Consider the following 5786-nt stretch of genomic DNA (forward strand, 5'->3'; position numbering starts at 1 on the left):
AAACTCTCCCAAGTCTGTGTTTAAGCTCCTTTGGGAAAAAAGGAGTCCTGCCCTCTAAGAACCTGGGCTTCCACAGCACCGGAAGCTGCCTTTCTTGCAGAATGAAACCTGTTCCCATGGGCCTTAGCTGAGGCCTAAGGGTGGCCGTTCGGGAAAGGAATGGGGCCTCTCAAAGGGTGAGGGGGATGTTCCTAGCAGGAGGTGGGTGAGTAGGCCTTTCACCCATGGGGCCAAAGCTGTTCCCCGGCAGGCAGTAAGGGAGATGCTGAGCCAAGAGACAGAACTCAGCCATCTTGACATGTTCTGGGGAGCAGATCAAAGGAGTATTGTCCCCTCCCCTGCCCAGACTTTCTGACCTCCCAGGTATGGCCTGACATGCCCCTGTGTGCTGGAGCAGAGACTCAGCCAACAGCTGTGTACAGTAGCCAATGGGGCAGAGATTCAGAGGAGGCTTCCTGTACCTGACTTCCTGAGGGTCTAGTCAGTCCTGATAGGCAGACTGGTGGTCCAGCTGCAGGTGCTTGCCATGGATGCGATGAACTCGGTCCTGTAGTTCAAAGTTCTCCCCATCTTCACTGGGGAAAGTTTGGCTGAGGTTACAGCTTGTGGCCCCCAACAAGGAGCTGTCAGGAACTTGGGGGTTCTCATAGAGTAGGACATTGAGTGTGTCCTTATAAATTTGGTTTGCTGGAGATTCCATATTGGTCTGCTTCTTCTCCTTGGCCTACATGATGGAGATGCAGAACACCTCTGCCAGCTTAAAACCTTGCTATAGAAGCAGCAAGTCTCGTTGCTGATGACATCCTTCATGAAGAGCACATGACTGCTGAAACACAGGGATAGCTTGTCAAAGAGCTTAATGTTTTTCTCCATGTCAGAGTTGCTGGTGGAGGACTATTTGTTGTTTCTATTGCATAGCAGCTTCACTATGGTCTTGGTAGAGGCTTCAGTGAACTCCTCCTCCTTGAGGGATATGATGATGGAGGTGTTATATACAACCAGTAGGGTTCCTTCTTGTCCTGCAGGGCAGCATGGAACATGTTCGCTAGTCCTGAATGAAGCCGTATTTTGCTTCAGCCACCAGTTCCTTGATCTCTTGCTGGTTTTAAGGGAGAGTGAAGGTGTCATCTCAGAGGTAATTCAAAATGGTGTCAAAGTGTTCTCCTTATTGGGCTTTGGGGATCTGGCCTTCTTTGCCAGTCTTTGAGCACCAGCTGAACATGGCTTTGAGCATGGTGTCATGCTATGTTAGTGCCCACACTAGTGTGATAAAGAGAGTCACCACACTCATCTGGATGTGCTTGTTACCTGGGCCTCCTCCTTTGAAGCTGCTTAGCTTGGGCTTGGTCTCTGAGGCTGGGCACAGGCAGGGATCCCCCAACATCTCCCACTGCAGGTAGCTAACCACAAGACAGGAAACAGGCTTGGAAGGCTCTGCCATGGTGGAAGCAGTGAGTGGCCAGTGAAAACCAAAGCCTCATGCTCTCAAATTGTCTCTGGTGATGCCTCCCCTTATTTAGGTTGTGAGCCAACTCCATGCTGCCCTGGACAGTAGCTGCCCTCCCACCTCCCTAACATGCCTTTTTATATATTGCTAATTACTATGAATTTTGTTTTCATACAAATAGAAGAATAAGTATCTAAAGAAATTAAAGACTTCTCCAAAGTCACACAGAAGGAATTCCTAGTGCTGGGATAGAGCTAGATCATTTATCCTTGTTCTTTTGGTCTAAATGCCACTTTGTTCTTAGCAGAAGAATTGTTATCTGACCAACAGGGTCTCTCTCTGGGAAAATTCTTGAAAAAGGAGAATCAGGATTGGGATATTCCCCCCTAAGGTATGAACAAGAAAAATCAAGAGAGCTTACATAACTTCAAGTGAAAACATCCAAAATCAATATGAAAATTCTAGGCATCATCTTTGTGTAAAGTGTCTGCATGCTACTGGATAATGTCTGTGACTGCTTAGGGAGAAAAAGTTAAATCCTAATTGTATGCATAAAAAGGAAATGCTTGACATTGTTATATTTGTCCACTTATTGCCCAAACCACCCATTATTAACACGCGAAACTCAAGACCTACTGTGCTGTGAGAGCTGGAAGGACTTGAGTTTGTTTTGTTAACCGCAGCAATATCATTTGTCCCCGTTTCTGTCATCTTAACCCTCTCCATCAAACAAACAGTGAATGAATGAACAAATAAAAGAATAAGCACAAAACTCTTTAGCCTTATGGGACAAATCCTTTCCTCATCCATTGTTGTATTTGTAGCAGTCCTTGATTTAGCAAAGGTGCCTTTCTTATTCTAAGAGAATATTCAGGAAAGGAAAAATTGGAAACCTAAAATTTCAGAGTAAGAGGAGTTTTTGGAGGTGATGGAATTCAGTGTAGTTTGGGGAGTTGTGGGCATCTCCTCAGCCCCATCTAAGGTGGTCTGTGAGATCAAACCCATTTTCATAACAAAGCTAGACATTAGTTACCATTTTCACTGTCATTGTCACATGACACAGGGGAGTTCTCCATGCAACATTAGGAAGGTCTGCTTAACTCAGCGAACCAATCCTTGCCCATGGTCGATGCATCACTGGAAATCATGCAGGGTGAAAGATCCATTCAGAGTTCCAGTTATAGCAATGGATTTTAAAGTAATAGAGTATGAAAGTCCCTCAATAAAGTTTTAGACTCCATAGTGCATCTAACCTTTAAAAATCATGACTTGTTGAGTTTTGGCATGGTACCAAAGAAGAATATCCACAATTATCTGAAAAGGTTATTAAATATGCCTCACTCTTCCAATCAGATATCTGGGCAAAGTCAGATTTTCTTTCTATACTTCAAATGAAACAACGTATTGCAACCAGATTAAATGCAGAAGCAATATGAGACTCTGGCCAGACATTAAAGAGATTTGCATACATGTAAAACCATGTCACTCTTCTTACTGGTTATTTTATTTAAAATATAGTTATTTTTCATAAAAACTAGTCATGTATGAAAAAAGAGAGAGAGAGAGAACATGTCCAATGCAACAAAGGATCCCAGGAAAAAAAGGAACAAAAACGTTCATTTTATTTTCAATAAGTTCACTAATGACTTGACCAGAACCATTTCAGCAGAGGGTTCTGGAATAAATGAGAGTGAAGAAGTGAAAATAGTTCTTGAAGACTGTTCCTTCAGGATTTGTGAGCATATGGGGAGACAAAAATGATTTGAGTGATTTCTAAAAATTATGCTTCATTAATAATGTTGATAGATAATGCAATGTAAAAATTAACTAGGGGAAATGGATGTTTGAATCTTCATTAAAATTTCAAATAAAAACAAATAATATTAGAAGGAACCACAACCCTTTGTTCTACAATACAAATATAAAGAGATTTCCTAAGTTTGATCATTTCTTTTACTTTCTTTTTTTTTTATGTTCTGCCAGTTATTTAGGGCTTTATAAATTTCTCTTAACACTGAATTGCAGTTTTCTGTATACAAGTGCTTTACATCATTGGTTAAGTTTATTCCTGACTATTTGAGTTTTATCTATCATATTTTATTTTCACCACTCTTTTGACACTTTTCATTACTTTTATTGATATAATCTTCATTTCCAGACTCTCTTCCAGGCCCCTCTCTCCCATCTTTTCTTTTCAGGCCCTAGCACGCCCTCTAGTATTTCCTGAAAATCTAGTATCTTGCTTAGAAATTCTCTCAGTTTCTGTTTATCTGTGAATATTCTAATCTAGCCCTCATTTTTGAAAGACAGTCTTGCTGGGTATAAGCCCGGCATGGAGTTAAGATGGTAGCTACGGGCCTCTTTCTGGCTTGGACAGGCTCAAACCTCAGCTGTTCTTAGTATTATACTTCAGCCCGCTGAATTTACTACTCATTAGCTGAAGTTGGTGCCCAGCCGTCTCTTCCTCTCCTGTTTTTTGGAAGTGGAGCTTTCAATCCCAGCCACGGAACAGCTCCCGAGGCGACTTGTGCTTCCAGTAGAGGGCTCTACTTATGAATCTTCTCTGCAGATGAGCAGTCTCCTCTTTCCATTCCTTCAAGGATGTTGCAGGATGCTCCTCTGGCCTCTTGGAGCTCCCAAACAGGTGCTTCAGCTAGCTCCAGAGAGCTCTGGGTGTTTGCTAACTGTCCTGTAGCAGAAGCTGACTCTAGGAGCTCCTTACTCTGCCATCTTGCCATTGCTCTCTCATATTCTTTTAAAACTGTTTATCCATGCCTATACATATGTCTCCTTGGCTAGACTGTAAATTCTATGAAAAAATATAACATTTTGGCTAGTTTTTTTTTTACATTCCCTGCAGAATTCCTTGTATTTCCTGCATATAGAAAGACAGGTAAATTTCACCCAGTTAGGAGTACACTTAGGAGAAAGTTTTAAAAGTCTACCACTAGATGGTGGTAAATATCAAAAGTTGTGGGAAACAAGAGCAGAAAACTTCCACCATGAGTAATAATTTTGAAATGAATTATGAATTTGTACATTTGCAGTAGATATAAAAATTGTCTCTCCCATATACTATAGCTAAAATATGACCTGAACTAATATTCTGACATACTATTAGTGCTTAAAAAGTCGCATTTCTTGGCAAAGACAATATCGAAACCCCAAGATTAAAAAACATGACCTAGTAATGATGCGGCTGTTTGTATGACAACTTTGAGTTCCGCAATTCCCTAGAGACAAACTTACAAGCTTTATGCACACTATAAGAATATGCCTAAAATAGTAAAGTTCAATTCTGCACTCTCTATGCCAGAAAACATGCAGTTCCTGGAAAAGTCTAGCAGAGGAATTTCTTCATTTAGTATTTCAGCATTCTTTGTTCTAACATTTTCTTTATCTTTCAGTACCAGTTGACTAATATAAAAATATAAAACAGTATTAGGGTGGAACATAATGTTTATTGCCATATTTAAGTGTTTATGTTTTTTGTTTTTTGTATTTTTAACGTAAATTCACAGCTTCTAATTTTTGTGTGAGCATTTTATTTTAGAAAGGCTATTGTGTTCTTTCCACACACAGGCAGAAAAAAATTAACTTTGAGTACTATTTTGTTTAAAATCCAGCAATGACATACCTTCCAGGAAGAAATGAGCAGTCTTTCACATCTCAAATTAACTACTACATACTTTGGTCTCCAGTGTCAAGTACTACCCAGATGGACAAGACATGTTAGTCAACAGAATGGCCAGAGGACAAAAGGTCCAGAGACCTCAGTCCTTACCCTCCACAATGACACTGCCCCAGGCTACTCCAAGATTTTAGCACAAGTAACATATGAGGAAAGGTGGAAGAGAACCCAAGAAACACTCTCTTCATTCTAGACAGATGGGCGAGTACTTAAGAGAAGATTATAGGACAGACTAAAATCCACACCAGATGGCACTGAAAGGTAGTTTTTCCCCTCCCTAACCTGAGTGTGAGGCCTCATGAACGAAAATAGGCTAATTTTAGACAAAAGGAAGATGATACATTCAGGACCAGTTCCTCGCGGCTGGGGGAGTGCCAGTTGCACAGAGCCCCATGTTGGGACTTCAGAGCGCTGGATTAATGCTTTGCTCTGTCTGCCTTGAAAGGCTTACTAATTTGGGGGCAAGGGCTCCCATATTTTCGTTTTCCCTAGGCTCCACAAATTATGCATCCATGCCTGGAGACCTTTTATCTGCCCTTTCGGATTGTGTTGTAAATTCAGTCTGTGGTCCCACTGAGATAAATTAATGACTTTGTTTTTCTTCTTTTTTTCTTTCTGGAAACTAACTTAGAAGGTTTTTCTATGACT

At 41.0% G+C, this 5786-nt stretch overlaps 1 pseudogene; it reads right to left on the minus strand.

The window, feature by feature from the left end:
• Positions 1–481: 481 nt before the first annotated feature.
• On the minus strand, positions 482–1384 carry LOC101418196 (BTB/POZ domain-containing adapter for CUL3-mediated RhoA degradation protein 2 pseudogene; annotated as a pseudogene).
• Positions 1385–5786: the final 4402 nt, after the last annotated feature.

The sequence above is a fragment of the Dasypus novemcinctus genome, chromosome 8 (genome assembly GCF_030445035.2).
Source record: "Dasypus novemcinctus isolate mDasNov1 chromosome 8, mDasNov1.1.hap2, whole genome shotgun sequence".
Lineage (NCBI taxonomy): Eukaryota > Metazoa > Chordata > Mammalia > Cingulata > Dasypodidae > Dasypus > Dasypus novemcinctus.